This window comes from Vicugna pacos, chromosome 27 (genome assembly GCF_048564905.1).
Source record: "Vicugna pacos chromosome 27, VicPac4, whole genome shotgun sequence".
Classification (NCBI taxonomy): Eukaryota; Metazoa; Chordata; class Mammalia; order Artiodactyla; family Camelidae; genus Vicugna; species Vicugna pacos.
Window position 1 is genome coordinate 8,871,404 of NC_133013.1, and position 18,435 is coordinate 8,889,838.

The 18,435-nt window shown below is 32.7% G+C and overlaps 1 protein-coding gene across 5 annotated transcripts in view; it reads right to left on the reverse strand.

Annotated features, from left to right (window-relative positions):
* Positions 1-18,435, reverse strand: part of MEF2A (myocyte enhancer factor 2A) — a 121,998-nt gene that overhangs the window by 74,333 nt on the left and 29,230 nt on the right. The gene's annotated exons all lie outside the window — the stretch shown is intronic.

Sequence of the window (18,435 nt, forward strand, 5' to 3'; positions counted from 1 at the left end):
TGGCTCTAGAATGTCTACTCTCAAACATTATGAAATATCTTTAAAAGCTTCTGATGGTCTTCATGTCAAAGGATGAACTAATAATTTGGATAGCCCCAGTATGCCTTTACAAACTCTTCCTGCAAACTGCCCTAGCTGCCAAAGACACTACATACTTTCAAAATTGTATGCACTTAAATGAAATACTGTTCTTTTAGCCATTTAATTAACTCCTCCTCATTCACTCAAGATATGGTTCGAATATCATCTCCCTGATGAAGCCAATACCAATTTCCCCTGGTAGAACAAACGAGAGCACCTTACTTTGTGGGTATGCATGTATAAATTCCAAGTTCATCTTCCTCTGAGACTGTGAATCTTTCAAGAATACGGATTTTTTAATTCCATTTATCTCTACAGCATAATGTCTGGCAGTGATATAATTTGTCATGCTCTGAATGATAGCTATGTCAAAAATCTAGTGCTTTCAAAACATAAATTATTTACAGAGGGACTGGGGACAAATGTTAAAATATTCATAATAATAAATTCTCAGGGGACTTCTTTGAAGCATTTTTAATACTGCATATGTATCGCTATAAAATTTCAATTGTACCATGCAAATATAGTGTTTGATTAAACCTGGCTTTTGCTCAAAAGCAGTTTTTCAATTCTCACCACAAGCATCATTATCATCAGCACAGTATTTCTTCGTATCTTCCCTTACTCATTGTTATTTCTTCATCTGTACAAACATTAACTGATCATCTATTAACAATTGATAACCTATTAATTAATCAACTACTTGCAAAACAGGTACTTCCAAACTAGGTACACAGGATAAAAAAAAAACAACATAAATTTCTGATCTCAGAGTTCACGGTCTAGTAGGGGAAAACACACATTAATAAGACTATCATAAAAATGAGTCTGTACAAAATTTATTCATGGGCCAGGGCAGGCTTCATCGAGAATGTGCTTCATACTCAAAGCTGAGTATGAGGGTGTACATAATAGGCAGAGAAAACTGCATGTACAAAAGTCCCATGACAAGAAAGAGCAGGAAACAAAAGAGGAACTGAAAGATGGCTAGTCACTAGTAGGAGTCAATCAAACAAGCAGCTGTGAATTAGAATATTTCTGTTTTCTTAAGAGACTGCAATATAAACAACAGAAGTTGGCTTACCCCAAATCATGTTCTCTAATCATCAAATTCCCATTATGAAAACTTGCACTTTACTGGGTATGATAAATATTCACACATTTCACTGCAGAAATAATGTGCTAACTCCTATAAAGTATATACACTCATCTTGTATAATATGAAAAATTCTAATTCTATCTGAGCATTTTGTTTTTGACAATGGTGGAGTAGGCTGATTCAAATCAATCTTCCCCTGAGAACTGAAAAAGCAAAACAAACAATAATCTGTTTAAAACCACTGAAAAACTTTCAAGACAGTGAGAATTTGCATGGCTGAAACCTGGAAGAAATAGGTGAGACCAGACTTAAGACTCATTTTCCCTCTAGAATCATTTGTAGATTTTTAAAACACTGGCTGAGAGGCTGAGAAGCTAGCAAAAGCTTTCAATAGTTTTATGGATGGGGGCACAAAAATTCAATTCAGTGCCTCCCTAGGAGGAATAGCCCCAGTAAATACAGTGGGAAGCTGGAGAGAATCCAAAGTACTATACCCTAAAGTAAACCAGAAACAGACAAGGCCACACAAGGAAAGAAGAATAGCTTCAAATCATCTCAATCTGATTAAAGTAATCTGGGCTACCTGGTTATTATTAGCCTAGCAGCGTACCAGTAAACATCTTCTCAAAAGATTTTAACAAAAGTAAATCTTATCAGCAAAAATACCCAGAAATTCAAATTATCTTATCATTTTTCATATGAAGTGTCTAAAAATGAAAAAACCACCCAGTCAAGTCCTGACTAAAAGCTAAGACTTAAAAATGGCACTAGAAATAGACCCACAGGAGATTCAGATAATACTGTTACTGTTAGGAAACGGTTTCAACGTAAGTTAATTAAACGTGTTAAAAAGATTTTTTCAAAAAACAGAATTTTAGCAACAATACTAAAAACATGAAAAACAGAGAACTAAAAAATAGAAATTAAAGAAAACAGAAATTAAGAAATTGATGGATGAATTTAATAAGTTAGATATAGCTGAAGAAAGAATCAATGACCCAGAAGATAAGGAAGAAAATTTATTTACACTGAAGCCCCAAAAGACACAACAATGAAAAATACAGAAAAGAGTGTGAAAAAATTATGAAACTTGGAGAAAAGATCCAAAATATATGTAACTGGAGTCCCAGAAAGGAAGGAGAGAACATACGGGGAGGAAGAAATATTAAAGACCTAATAGTTTAAAACTTTAAAAAACTGATCAATGACATCAAGCCACAGGCTGAAGAAGATCTACAAACTTCCAAGCAAAACAAATACAAACAAAACTACATTTAAACACATCAAAGTATATGGGGAAGGTGGAGGGACAGAAACAAAGAGGCAGAGACAGCCACAGATAGAGCTCAAAAGCAGCCAGAAAAATAAAAGAAGATTAACTTTAAGAACAACAGTAAGCTATAACTCACTTCTTCGAATAAATAATGGAAGCCAGATGAACAAAGAAGCAAAATGTAATACATACACATACAGTGGGATATTTTCCAGCTTTAAAAAAGGAAATCCTATCACAAGTTACAACATGGATGAACCTTGATAATATTATGCTAAGTGAAATAAGCCTGTCACAGAAAGACAAATACTTTATAATTTCACTTATATGAGATTCCTAGAGTAGTCAAATTCAGAAACAGAAAGTAAAATGGTAATTGCCAAGAATGGGGAGGGATAGGGAGAGGAAGGAATGGGGAGTTAGTGTTTGATGGGTACAGAGTTTCAGTTTGGGATGATGAAAACGTACTGGAGAAGGACTATGGTGATCGCTGCACAGTAATGTCAATTTACTTAATGCCACTAGATTGAACGCTTAAAAATGATTAAAATGGTAAATACTATGTTAAGTATATTTTACCACAATTTTAAACAATACAAATACTCCCCCAAAAGGGGATGTACACATTTTTAAAATAATCACAGTATTCTGATTTTATTAATTCAAGCTGAACACTAACTCTTTAGGTCAAATGAGTACTGATTTTATACGATAAAGCTAAATGTTTTAATGAAAATGTCAGTATTTGAAATCTACCTTTAGAAATAAAATCAATCTTTAGCAAACAGAAATGAGCATTTTTCCAATGGAGAAAGTAACATATATTGTCCTAGAGGGGAAAAGAAATTGAACTATATCCCAAAGCCTATATCTGCATTCAGGCAACATTAATACAATAAAAAATTAGCTTAAACTGAACTCTCAGTTAACTGAAATTTTTTTCAGTATGTCATTTTATTAAAATTAGGAACTAGATTTTTTAAAAGATTTCCTATAACTATAATGGAGTACAACCTTTAAAAATTACAAATCACTATGCTGTACACCTGGAACATATAACACTGTAAATCAACTACATCTTAATAAAAAAATTTTTAAGAAATTTTTTTGAAAGATTCCCAATATGGACTCTGCTGTCTTAATTCAAGAGATATCACAGAATCTAACACTCAGATTCAGACCAATTCATACGAATACTGATCACAGATGTTCAGTCTTCTAAAATGAATTTTATTTGTTTTGAAGAATCTTGTTGCTTAAGTAAATAAATATTTTAAGAGCATGAACTTTAAACAAAAGATGAACTTTACTTTTTAAACTTGGCCCTTATTAACACAATCTTAGAGTTCATCAGAACACCCCATTCTGTTGATTCTGGCAAATCAATTATTAAATTCTTTTAAAAGTTACTAAACTTTGTAACTATGTACAATCAACAACTGAACCCTTTTAATAAGCAAACAGGTATCTAGCAAAAGATAACATTTAAATTACTTCTTTAAGAATTCAGCTTTGGACATATAAACTTGAGATGGTCATGGATCATGCACTGGAAATGTCAAATATAGACACAGAATACAAGACTTAGATCTTAGAGGAAAAAATACACCTTTGGAGTCTTGAGCATTTAGATAATACTAATGTAGGAAATAATGTGCTCACCTAGGGATAATATGTAAAATGAAGAGGGAGAGCGAAAGTCCCAAGGAACAAAACATTTATTAATTCATTTATTGCTGCAAATGAATAGCCTAAAACTATTCTCAAGACATAGGCTTTAAATAATTTGCCCAACATTTTAAAAAAATTCAGAAAGAAACCTGACCTTCAGCTTCCCTTGAAAAACCCATTCTACTTTCAATAATTTATTCTAAGGAAATAACACGACAATGACAAAAAATATATATATACCTATATGGATGTTCATCCCAATGGAACTAAAATAGTGAAAACATGGAGGGAAAAATACTATACAAGTATACAGGGATGACCTGTCCATGTAATAAAATACCATAACTATTAGAAAGGTTGAATATTTTACAATAAATTATTCAAAATATATTGTTGTGGGCAGACTATATAATTCTAGTACTACTTTAAAAAATTCTGTAGATATGGAGTGCAGAGATAAAAGATGGCACCGTATATTAATGTTATTGAAATTAATAAGCTGTGGTCAGTTTTAAAAAATTACTTTCATTTTATTTTTCCTAGAATAAACATCATTGTTGTGATAAGGAGAAAAGTTATTACAAACAACAAAAACTAATGGTCACTTTTAAAATTAAGAAGAAAATCAAAATCTTGAAAACTAAAAAGCATGAACTTTAAACATTATTGAAATGTTCCTTCTACTTTAGCACTTTGTGCAATTTCCAGTTATTCTTTCTTTGTAACTTGCTTAGAATTTCAAAACATTATCTGACTGAGGTCTATTACAAGTCATACAGGTATCTCAATCCAAAGTTCTTTTAAAAACCAAACATATCAAGTCTATTTCTTTTTTGTATTCACGTCTTTCCTGCCATGCTCCAATCCAATAGGTACACTGCTATACGTACTATTCCTAAACATCTTATCTAGCCAAATCATTCCCATTTATAAAATCTCCACTGACTCCACATTACCTACAAGATTAAAGTCACAACGAGATCTAGTTCCTGCTCACATCACTGAGGCCAAAATGGCTAGTTCTTATCCAAAGTCACACAAGGAGGCAGAGTTCAAATTTTGGCTCTACTGCCATGTATAGTATAACAGTACAGCATCACCACTGGAACAATTTAAGCAGTGCCTGAAGAAAGGCTATCAATCAAAAATATCTTGGGGACATTTCTGGAGGGCATGATCCATCACTAAGTAAGTGGAACTACAAAATCTTCAAGGAGTGATTCAATTCCAATTTCATGAGCCTATGCCACTTTCTGGTAGCAGGGTGTAAAGATAATTTCTTCTAAGTTGTGTGTGGCTGCAGAAGAAAAACCACAACACTGCACTATGTCCTCCCCTAGTTCCAACATCAGAGGGCAATTTACCTGGCACGACAGTGGGCTGTCAAAATATAAAGGCCATGGGCAGTTATCAGCTGAGAGAGTTCTGACCTCCTGAAAGCTCTCCATCTCCCAACCCCTCCTAATCAGCTCAGCCATGTTAGCACCCTGCCCTCCCTAGCGAGGATATAATTTCAAGCATTTGCAAAGGAACTTGAGCTTCTACCTACTTACCACTACCACTCCTGCTTCAATGTAACCTTAAATCATTAATAAATAATAAGATTTCTCCAACCTCTACTCTTGGAGGATGAGAGGAATCACAATTTCTAGATTACCAACAGAGCTGACCCTGGGAAGATAAAAAGGCAGGTGGGTGTAGAACTGAGAGGTTCTCTCAGTTCCTTCTGCTGTTTACTATTTATGCACAAAAAATAATCACTATACATTTCAATAAATGAATCAAAATTCATTGATTAATATAGTGGCTCTCAACTTAAGTGGATACTAGATTCAACTGAGGAGCTAAAACATATACGTTGCATAACCTTACCCTGGCCTCACAACAAAACTATCAAATCATAATCAAGACTAATGTCCAAGCAAGGGTATCTCTTTTTAGGCATATGCTTTTAATGGCGCACATCCCTAGTTTAGAGCAACTGTTTTATTATGTTACAGCACTAAACTCCTTACTCATTCAAACACTGATTGGCTATGTGTGAGAGTGAAGTCACAGAATCACATAAATGAAAAGAGACCTAATTGTTCTGTATCTACACATTGCACTTCATGCACATACTTATACTCGTTTCCATAAAAAAAAAATACCTTCTCTCCCACTTCCTTGAATTACATGGCTTTCTTGGTCTTACTCTTTTTCCCACATTTGACAAAGAAGGATACAAAAAGAACTGTATATCACTAATTATTCTTCTATGAGAGGAAAGAAAATAGCTTAAACACTCCAAGAAGCAGAGAGAACATGCACTCTGGCTTACCCGGGACAGCCAGTTTTGTTTACTGTATGCGTATAATTATTAAGCAAGACCCCTTACTCTCAAAAATATCCTGGTTTGATGATAAATTAGATCAGAAGTAGGCCACTGTTTTCATTTCTATATGATTTTTAATTGAGTTATAATATACATATGCCATTAAAATCACTGTTTTTAAAGTGTACAATTCAGTGTTTTTTTTTTACTGTATTCAGAGTTGTGCAACCATTCCTCCTATGTAATTCCAGAACACTTTCATCATCCTAAAAGGAAATCCAATGCCTACTAGAAATCACTCCCCATTTCTCTCCCCAACTCCTGATAATTACTTATCTGCTTTCTGTCTCTATGGATTTGTCCATTTGAAACATCTCATACAAATGGAATCATACAATATGCTGCCTTTTTGTATCTGGCTTCTCTCACTTTTCAAAGTTCATATGTGTTGAGTATTATCAGTACCTCATTCCTTTTTTGACTGAATAATACTGTATTTTATGGATATACCACATTTTACTTATTCACTCGATAGCTGAGAGATTTATTTCCACTATTATGAATAATGCTTCTAAGAACAGTGGTACACAGGTTTTGTGTGGATATGTTTTCAATTCTCTTGGGTGTATGCCCAGGAGCAGACTTGCTGGGTCATATGGTAACTTTATGTTTAACTTTTTAAGGAACTGCCAGGCTATTCTCCAAGAGGTCTAAACCATTTTTCCTTCCTACCAGCAATATGTAAGAGTTCCAATTTCTACACACCCTCATCAACACTTGTTATTATCTGTCTTTTTTATTACAACCATCCTAGTGGATGTCAAGTGGTATCTCAATATGAGTTTGAATTGCATTTCCCTAACGACTAATGATAGAAAGCATCTTTTCAAGAGCCTCCTGGCCATCTGTGTATCTTCTTTGGAGAAATGTATATTTCAAACCCTTTTGTAAACTGGGTTGTCTTTTCATTGTTAACTTGTAAGAGTTATTTATATATTCCAGATACTAGACCCTTATTAGATACATGATTTTCAAATATATTCTCCCATTCATCAGGCTGTTTTTTCATTATCTTGATAACGTCCCTGGAAGCATAAAGTTTTCAATTTTGATGAAGTCGAATATATCTATTCCTTCTTTGTTTGCACTTTTGGTGTCATATCTAAGAAAGCACTGTCTAATTCAAGGTCATAAAATTTAAATTTATATAGTTTTGCCTCTTACATTTAAGTCTTTGATCCATTCTGAGCCAATTTTTGTATACAGTATAAAGCAAGTAACCAACTTCATTCTTTTACATGTGGATACCAAGATGTCCTAGCATCATTTGTTAAAAGGGCTCTCTTTTCCCCCTGTGAATGGTCTTGGCACCCTTGTCAAAATCAATTGACCATAAGTGTTTATTTCTGGACTCTCAATTCTACTCCATTAGTCTATATGTTTAGCCCTACACTAGTAGCACAATGACTTGATTACTATGGCTTTGTACCAAGTTTTGAGATCAGGAAGAGGGAATCTTCCAACCTCATTATGTTTAAAGATTATTTTTTTGGCTCTTCTGGATATCCTGAATTTCCATGTGAATTTTACAATCTGTTTGTCAATTCCTGCAAAAGTAGCCAGCTAAGATTCTGATGTGGTTGCAATGAATCTGTCTGGGGAGTATTGCAATTTTAATAATATTAAGTCTTCCAATCCATAAACGCGGTGTATCTTTGTATTTATTTAGGTCTGTTTTAATTTCTTTCAACAAAGTTTTCTAGTTTTCAGTGCACAGGTATTACATTTATTTTGTTAAATTTATTCCTAAGTACGTTATTCAGGTGATGCTATTGTAAATAGAACTGCCTTCTAAATTTCACTTATGGATTTCACTGCTATCATTCTATATGATTCTTGACTTCAAAAATGTAGAATGATAGTTTAAAAAGAATAATTATAAGTCTGTTGCACTTAAATATGAATGCCTTGGGTCCTATAATTTTTATCTACTATAAGGGGAAAAAATTGATCTAAATAAACAAGAAACCCTAGTAGCTATCTAGCATGCCAAAAGAGTTTCAAAAATCAGAATCAAGCAGTATCAAATAATTTTAATACCAATTTCAATAGTAGGCAATGCAACTATACTATGTGCATGCATGCGCACACACACAATGTCCTAAATCCCCTTATAAAATATACAAACAAAAAACCACTCATTCTCTTAGTCACCCAAACCTGAGGGAGACTATCTTACTGTAATTTTCAGTGCAATTAGAGGTTTTTTGCTCTTACAGAATTATCTGTTACTTTTAATATAAGAACATTTTTCTTGCCTCTAGAATTGGGATGTTTTCATTACTGTTTACAATTAAATCTAGGCAGAAATTCAAATTCTAAATTAAGACTATCATTTAACTATTGTTTTATGGAAAATGACTAAAGCTTTCCATTTCAGCCATTCGAACTGTACATGCTGTATCTAATTACACACTTTCAAAATACAATGATATGTTGTATGAACCTAATGATGGATATTAGTAAAGACACGATTCAACAAAACTTTACTTTGGATATAAAGCTCATACACTTGTAAGTATTACTTGAAAATGTAGTTTTCTGTACTATATAACTTTTATAATGGCAGAACATGCCCTACAAACATTTATACATAACTTTATAAAGCTCTGACTTATATTAGGTTGTGTAAAATTTAAAACTATTAATATCTGATTCAAATAAGATCAATAAAAGTATAAAATACAGATAGCATTGAGAAAATAATCCCTTACTAATTACAAAAAGGACTGATTAAAGAATTTGTGGGTCTCATGACAGATATTCTGGCCTGCAAAACAATTCAAGTGCTATAAAGCTACTAAAAGAAAGGAGAGAAATCATTATGACTCAAGGCCACTGTAAACAACAGTGGAGGCAGCACCTTGCACATCTTAACAGAGGGCAGCATCCACGTAAAAATTAGAAGAGCCTTTTTCTAACCTTGCAAAGGTCACCTGCGGCCTGGCTATAACACCTCCAAACAACTGCTTCTTAGAAAGGTTAGGACAACTAAGATACTGAATGCCTAAAATCATAACACCAAACTATCACTTATCACAATGAGTTTATTTCAAATGTTTTAGGCAAAATAGTTAATACAGCAAAACATAAACAGATTGGAGGGAGAAGAGAAATCATCTAAAAATCTAAAATGGTATCTTTCTATGTTAATTTGGATCCCCTAATAGCAAGTTAATATATTTTTGTATGCTTCAACGCTGTATTTTCAGATTAAAAACATTTTAAAGCTGAATGCTAAAAAATGAGGAGCTTAGGGGTAAAATGTTAATAATCTATTCCTATTACACTCTATACCTATTAGAGAAATATATACCTTTTTTAAACAACACATATGGTACTAAAAATTACACATTAACTAAATTTGACAGAAACTAGAAGTAATTTTTTAAGGTCAGTATCACTCTCTTCATTTAAGCATATAGAGAGTTCGAAGCTTTTTTTTAAAATCGTGTTTCCTTAACGCAAGATAAATTTATTTTAAAATAATGTAAATTATTAGTCATGATAAATAATCCAAACTACTGACTAAAAAGAAGCTGTAACTTTATAATTTTTACCAGAATGACTAGTCTATGAAATTTGTATTTTATTTCTAGATATACCAATGAACTGTCATGTAATTTTCAGCAACTCACTTCTTCACTACCTCGTATCAGTCCTACAAAGTGGAGCAAGCACATACCTCAAAAAAAAAAAAAATACATAGCTCAAACTCTTGCAGGAAATTATAAGGCTATAACCAGAGAGCACCTTGGGCTCCTCTGAGATAGGCACAATATTATTAAAATTATTATTAGAAAGGAGACTTTGTAAACTGACCATATTAACACTAAAGCCCATCCATACATGACCTTTCATTCCCAGATTAATTATACCTACATAAAATAAGATCAATCTCATGTCCCTATCTTCACATGGGACACACAAGAGAAACAAAGGACACAGCAAAGCAAAGTGTGAAAATGAAAAGGAGACTCTAGTCTTTCACCACCACCAACTTACTTTCAGTATTTTCACCCCCTCATTTTAAAAATGTAGATTCTTATACCTATCCCAAGTATTTTTCAGGTTATCATAATGATTTCTGGAAAAAATGCTTTGCCAATAATTACATCCTATATAAAGCTGAATTATTACTAGAAACCATCTTCATTCTCTATGTTATAATTCAAATACTAAATATATTAACAACTTTTAACCTCCAGTCACCTCAGTCAAACCTGTATATAAATGGTGCTCTAGGTCTACCTTGAATTTATAAAGATAAATATGACTGGGTGTATAACACTATATTCAGAATCAGAAGATTTCTAAACAAATGTGAAAAGGAATATAGAAATGTAGGTAGGCATGCAATGGAATTAGGAACTGGCATACTTGGTGTTAATATATAATGTATACAAACATAAAAAGGATAGATTTTCCATGTTTTGTTTTTGTGTGTTTCAATTTTACTTTGCATTAATAGAATTACAAATTATGGATTCTTTTGTTTCTGGCTTCTTTTTTTCTTATTAATTCTTATTTTTTATTGAAGCATAATCAATTTACAATGTTAGTTTCAGGTGTACAGCAAAGCGATTCAGTTATACATATATATACATACATATGTATTTTTTCAGTTTCTTTTCCATTACGGCTCATTACAAGAAAGTAAATACAGTTCCCTGTGCTATACAGTAGGACCTTGTTGTTTATCAGTTTTATATATAGAACCGAGTATCTGTTAATCCCAAACTCTTTATCCCTCCCCCACCTTTCTCCTCTGGTTATCATAGTTTGTTTTCTATTTCCATGAATCCATTTCTGGTTTGTAAATAAAATTTGCGTTTATTTTTTAATTCCACATGTAAGCGACACTGTGTGATATTTTTCTTTCTCTGTCTGACTTACTTCACTTAATATGATAATCTCTAGGTCCATCCAAGGAAGCAAATGGCATTACTTCCTTCCTTTTTATGGCTGAGTAGTATTCGATTGTATGTGTGTATGTATATGTGTGTGTATGTGTGCATGTGTGTGTGTGTGTATCTATATATATATATATATATCTCACATCTTTATCCATTTATCTGCCAGTGAACATTTAAGTTGTTTCCATGTCTTGGCTATTGTAAATAGTGCTAATGTGAACACTGGGGTGTATATGTCTAGTCCTGGCTCCTTCTGAGAAACATATTTGTGATACTCACTTATGTAGTATAGCTATAGTTCATCCATTTTTATTGCTGTATAAATATGCCACTATTTTATTCAGTCAACTGTTGATGAACATTGTACTGAGTTTGAAGCTACTAAAATACTACTGCCACCAAGGTTATCAACACATCTCTTGATACACACGTTCGTTCATTACTCTCATGGGTATACCCATGGAAAGCAATTACTGGGTTACAGGGTAAGCAAATAACAAATTCTTTCCTTAAACGGTTGTAACAAGATACAATCCTACTAGCAGCGTTTACTGAGCTGCCATAATTTAACATCCTCTCCAAAACTTGTACTGTCAGTCTTTTTTAATTTTAACCACTCTAGTGGTTTGTAATGGAGCCTCTTTGCAGTTTTAATTTATATTTCCCAGATTACTAATGAGATTAAGCAACTTTTTCACATATTTCTTGAATATTTGGATTTCTTTTAGGAAATGACTTTATGTCACTTTTAGGAAGTGACTCTTACCCATTTTTCTCTTGGATTATTTGTCTCTGTCACACCGATTTGTAGAAGGGCTTTGAATATCCTGATACATAGTTTTTGTCCACTACATCTGTTGTAAATAACTTCTACCATTCTAACTTGCCTGTCTATTCTAATGGCGACTTTCAAGAACAAAATTTCTTAATTTTAAGGTAATCAAATTTATCAACTGCTTTATTTATATCAGTTGTTTGTATTTTTAAATTTTCTTTTTAAGAATCTTTGTTCATTGATCACGAACATGTTCTCCCTACATTAGCTTCTAAAGTTTTATAGTTTTGCCTTTCATGCTGAGATGTACAAATCAATCTTTAATTGATTTCTGCATATAGATGGAGCATGAGTCATTTTTTTTATGGATCATCAATTGTTCCAGTATTACTTATGGAATTATTCTCTCCCTGCTACTCTAAAGTGCCAGTTTTGTCATAAAGCAAGTGTCCATATATACACTGTCCCTCTTCCAGGCTCTTTTTTTCTTTTGTTTATTCTTGTGGCATTTCTTCATGGAAGTAATTATTGTAGATATACATCCTGTGAGTAGAGAAAACCTTCTGATTCGAACTTCTTTGATACTACTGTAACTATTCTTGGGCTATAAAATTTCCTTTAAAACACAAAACAAAAACTGACAAACTAAAAATAATTTTATAATATCCATTGGGATATTACACTGAATTAAAAATAATGCTCGAGAAGGATTATAACCCTCATAAAAGTACAACCCTAATGGATGACTAACCCACAAGAATGGTTGCCCTAGACCAATGCTAATTAAGCTTTAAAAAAAAAAAAGCCTCAAAAGGATTCAGTTGATACGAAGAAACTTATATGTATATTAAGCAAAGTTCAACACTATAAAAAAAACATGAAAAATTTCTTCCCAGAACAATGTCCAGCATCCAAACAAAATTACATGAAATGAAAAGAAGTGGGAAAATGTGGCCCATAATAATAAGAGTTGATAGTTGATCAATATAAAGAGACCCAGGAATGATAAACTTAATGGAATTAACAGATGAAGGCATTAAAACAATGATTATAAATAAGCTCTTCATGTTAGAAAAGGTAAAGGTAAATAAGAACATGATGAGGAGAGAAATGAAAGAAAACTTTCAGAGATGAAAAATTACCAGAAATAAAAACATACTGGATGGTATTAAGAATAGATTACATATTGCAAAAAAAAAAAAAACAGTGAACTTGGAGACATAACATTAACCTTCAAAATACAAAACAGGAAAAAAAAGAATGAAAAAAACCAAAAAAAAAAAAAGAAGGATATAAGTGCCAAGAGAGACAATATCGAATGTATAACTGAAATTCCTTTCCCTTGGAAAAAACCACTTGGGGTAAGTGAGATATTTGAAGAACTAGTGGCTAGTATGTCTCTAAATTTGGTTTAAAAAATATATATACATATATATATAAATTCTAAGCAGAATTTTCTCAAAGAAAATCATACTAAGGCACATCTTACACAAATGACATCATAATCATGTCATCGAAAAAGTCTTATGACTTGAGAGATCAAAGAAAATAGGAAATCTGCATATGAGACAAAATAAGAATAACGGCACACTTTCGGTCAGAAACTATACAACCTATTTCAGAAACAACTTCACAACATATTACCAGAAATAAACAGGGAAAGAGGACCCAATTCATCAAGGGTACCTAAAAAACTAGACATGCATGCACCTTTATTAGAGCTTCAAAATACATGAACTAGCAAGTGAAAGAAAAAACAGACAAATCCACAATTAAAGTTGAAGATTTCCAGGCTCCTCTCTCAGTAATTACTGTAACAAACAGAAAATCAGAAGGGATAAATCTTGAAGAACACTATCAACCAATTTGACCTAATGAATATTTTTAGAAAAGCCCCACTCAACAACATAGAATACATATTCTTAAGTGCACCTAAAACATTCACACAGACAACATTCCACAGTCTAGAATAAATACACAAAGTACGTTCTTAGACCACAACAGAATTAAATTAAAAGCCTACTAGAAAAGGGTATCTGGAAAATTAACCAAATTTTTTATTTTTTTATTATTATTATTATTATTACTACTACTACTACTATTATTATTATCATCATTATTTGGAAATTATATAGGTCGAAAAAATCACAAAGGAACTTAAACATTCTTTGAACTGCATGTAAACAAACATGCAACATAACAACATTTAGGGGATGCAGACAGAGAAAAATTTTAAATACTAAGTGTTCCTTCAGAAAAAGGCCTGTAATATTAGAATGAAAGAGAGGATATGACTATAGATCCTTCAAACACTAACAGAATAAAGGAACATAATTTGTAACTTCATGCGAATAAATTAGACAATTTACATAAACAGACAAATTCCTTAAAAGACACAACTAAAGCTTATTCAAAAAGAATATAGATCTGAATAGCTTAATATCAATCAAATAAATTGAATTCATAGTTTAAAAGCTCCCCACAAAGAAACTCCAAGCCCAGAGGTTTTCATTGGTGAATTCTACCAAACATTTAAAGAAGAAATAACATCATCTGTATGAAAACGTTTCCAGAAGAAATCTTTCCAACTCACTCTATTATCCTGATACAAAAACCAGACGAACACATTACTAAAAAAACTACAAACCAATGTTTACTATGAACACAGATGAAAAAAATACTAACTAAATTTTAGCAAATAAATCTAGCAATATGTAAGAGCAAGTGGGGATTATCTCAGAAATGCATGATTTATTGCTTCAATATTCAAAAATTAATTAATGTAATTGACATTATACACAAAAGAGAAAAAGAACATGCAATCATCTCAATAGTTGCAGGAAAAAGGTCTGATAGAAATTCAACACCCACTGATGCTAAGAAAAAACTCTCAGCAGACTACGAATAGAAGGGAAATTTCTCAATCTGACAAAAGATATCTATGAAAAACCTATAGGTAACACCATACCTAATAGGAAAAGACTGGATTTTATGCTGCTGTGCTTTAGTTTTTTTTATCTGAAGTACAGTCAGTTTACAATGTTGTGTTAATTTCTAGTGTACAGCATAGTGATTCAGTTGTACATATATATAACTTCCTTTTCATTATAGCCTACTACAAGGTATTGACTATAGTTTCCTTTGCTATACAGTAGGTCCTTGCTGTTTATCTATTTTATATGCAGCAGTTAATATCTGCAAATCCCAAACTCCGTATTTATCCCTCCTCACGACCCTTCCCTCTGGTAACCATAAGTTGTTTTCTATGTCTGTGAGTCTGTTTTTGCTTTGCAAATAAGTTCACTTGTGTCATTTTTTTTAGATTCCACATATACATGATATCATATGGTACTCTTATTTCTCTTTCTAGCATACTGCACTCAGTATGATGATCTTCAGGGCCATCCATGTTGCTGCAAATGGCATTATTTTATTCTTTTTTATGGCTGAGTGGTATTCCATTCTGTGTGTGTGTGTGTGTGTGTGTATACACAAATTCTTTATCCAGTCATCTGTCAATAGACATTTAAGTTGCTTCCATGTCTTGGCTATTGTGTATAGTGCTGCTATGAACATAGGGGTACATGTACCTTTTCAAATTTTGAGTTTCCTCCAGATATATGCCCAGGAGTGGGACTGCTAGAAACTCTCACCACTTCTATTCAACATAGTACTGGATGTCCCAGCCATAGCTATCAGATAAGCAAAAAGTAAAAGGGATCCAAATCGGAAGAAAAGGGGTAAAATTGTCACTATATGCAGCTGACATGATACTATACATAAAAACCCCTAAAGACTCCCCACAAAAACTACTAGAGCTGATAAACAAATTCAAAAAGGTAGCAGAATAAAAAATTAACATACAGAAATCTGTTGTATTTTACACTAACAATGAAATATCAGAAAAGGAAAGTTAAAAAAAAATCCCTTTTAAAATCACATCAAAAAAAAAGAAAAACTTAGGAATAAACCTGACCGATGAGGTAAAAGACCTAAACATGGAGAATTATAAAACACTGATTTAGGAAATTAAACACGATTTAAAGAAATGAAAGTATATCCCATGCTCTTGGATCGGCAGAATTAATACTGTTAACATGGCCATACTACCCAAAGCAATCTACAGATTTAATGTAATTCCTATGAAATTACTCAGGACATTTTTCACAGAACTAGAACAAATAATCCTAAAATTTATATGGAATCAAAAAAGACTCAGAGTTGCCAAAGCAATACTGAATAAAAAGAACAAAGCTGGAAGAATAACCTTCCCAATCTTCAGACAATACTACAGACCTACAGTAATCAAAACGGTGGAGTACTGGCACAAAAACAGACATATGGATCAATGGAACAGAATAGAGAGGCCAAATATAAACCTACACAGCTACGGTCAATTAATCTCTGACAAAGGAGGCAAGAATATACAATGGAGAAAAGACAGCCTCTTTGGCAAGTGGTGTTGGGACAGCTAGACAGCCACATGTAAATTAATAAAGTTGGAACACTCCCTCAACACCATACACAAAAACAAGCTCAAAATGACTTAAAGACTTAAACATAAGACAAGACACTATAAATCTCCTAGAAGAAAACATAGGCAGCAAAACATTCTGATACAAATCTTAGCAACGTTCTCCTAGGGCAGTAGACCAAGGCAAGAGAAATACAAGCAAAAATAAACAAATGGGACCTAATTAAACTTATAAGCTTTTGCACAGCAAAGGAAACTATAAACAAAATGAAAAGACAACCTACGGAATGGGAGAAAATATTTGCAAATGATGTGACTGACAAGGGCTTAATTTCCAGAATACACAAACAGCTCATAAAACTCAATAGCAAAAAAAAAAACCAATCAGAAAAACTGACAGAAGACCTAAACAAACATTTCTCCAATAAAGACATACAAATGGCCAACAGGCATGTAAAAAAAATGCTCTATCACTAATTATCGGAGAAAAGCAAATCAAAACAACAATGAGGTATCACCTCACACCAGTCAGAACGGCCATTATTAAAATATCCACAAACAATAAATGCTGGAGAGGGTGTGGAGAAAAGGGAACCCCTCTACACTAGTAGTTGGTGGGAATGTAGTTTGGTGCAGCCATTATAGAAAACAGTATGGAGATTCCTTAAAAAACTAAAAAGACTGGATGTGTTTGACCTAAGATCAGGAGTAAGACAAGAATATCAGCTCATTATATCTATTCAACATTGCACTGTTGGGATTACTAGGCAGCACAAGCAAACAAAAGAAATAAAAGACATAAAAATTGAAAAAGAGGAAGTAAAACAGTCTTTATTCACAGACACGATAACTTACACAGAACACTTTAAGGAAAATACAAAACTGCCACTAGAACTAATAAGTTTAGCAGAATCATAAATTACAAAGTTTTATACAAAAATTAATCATATTTCTATATACTAACAACAAACAACCGCAAATTGATTTTAAATTGCCATTTACAACAGCATAAAAATAGAAAACAGAGATGAATTTAACAAAATATGTGTAATACCATTACACTGGAAACTACAAAAACATTGCTGAAAAAAACTGAAGACAACTTAAACGGAAAGAGATACCAAGTTCATACATCAGAAGACTCAACATCCTTAAGAGATCAACTTGCCCCAAATTAGCCTCTATGATAAAAGTATTCATAATCAAAATTCCATTAAGGCTTTTTGTAGAAACTGACAAGCCAATTCTAAAATACATGTAGAAAAATGGAAAGGACCTAGAATAGAAAAACAACTTTGAAAGAGAAGAGCAAAGTTGGAGGATTTACACTACCTGATTTTAAGACTTACATAAAGCTATGGCCATCAATGTAATACAATACTACCATAAGGACAGATACATAGATCAACAGAGCACAACAGAGTACTGAAATAGACCCACATATAATGTCAACTGATTTTCAACAAAGGTGTCAAGGGAATTCAACAAGGGAAAGTATAATCGTTTCAAAAATAATTCTTGAACAATTTGATTTTTATATGCAAGGAAATAAATCTCATTTCTTACCTAATACCATATATAAAAATTCATCAACCTAAAATAAAAGAGCCCAAAGCAGTTTCAAGACATGAAGGAAAAGAAAGAAGGTAGTAAAATTTTGCCCAATCTCTGTGCTAACTCCTCCCAATTCCTACTCCAAATTATGGCAGAATTATATGGAAAATCCCAAATCTGAGGTTCTTCAGTCTTCATTTGAATCTACTCAAAAGAAA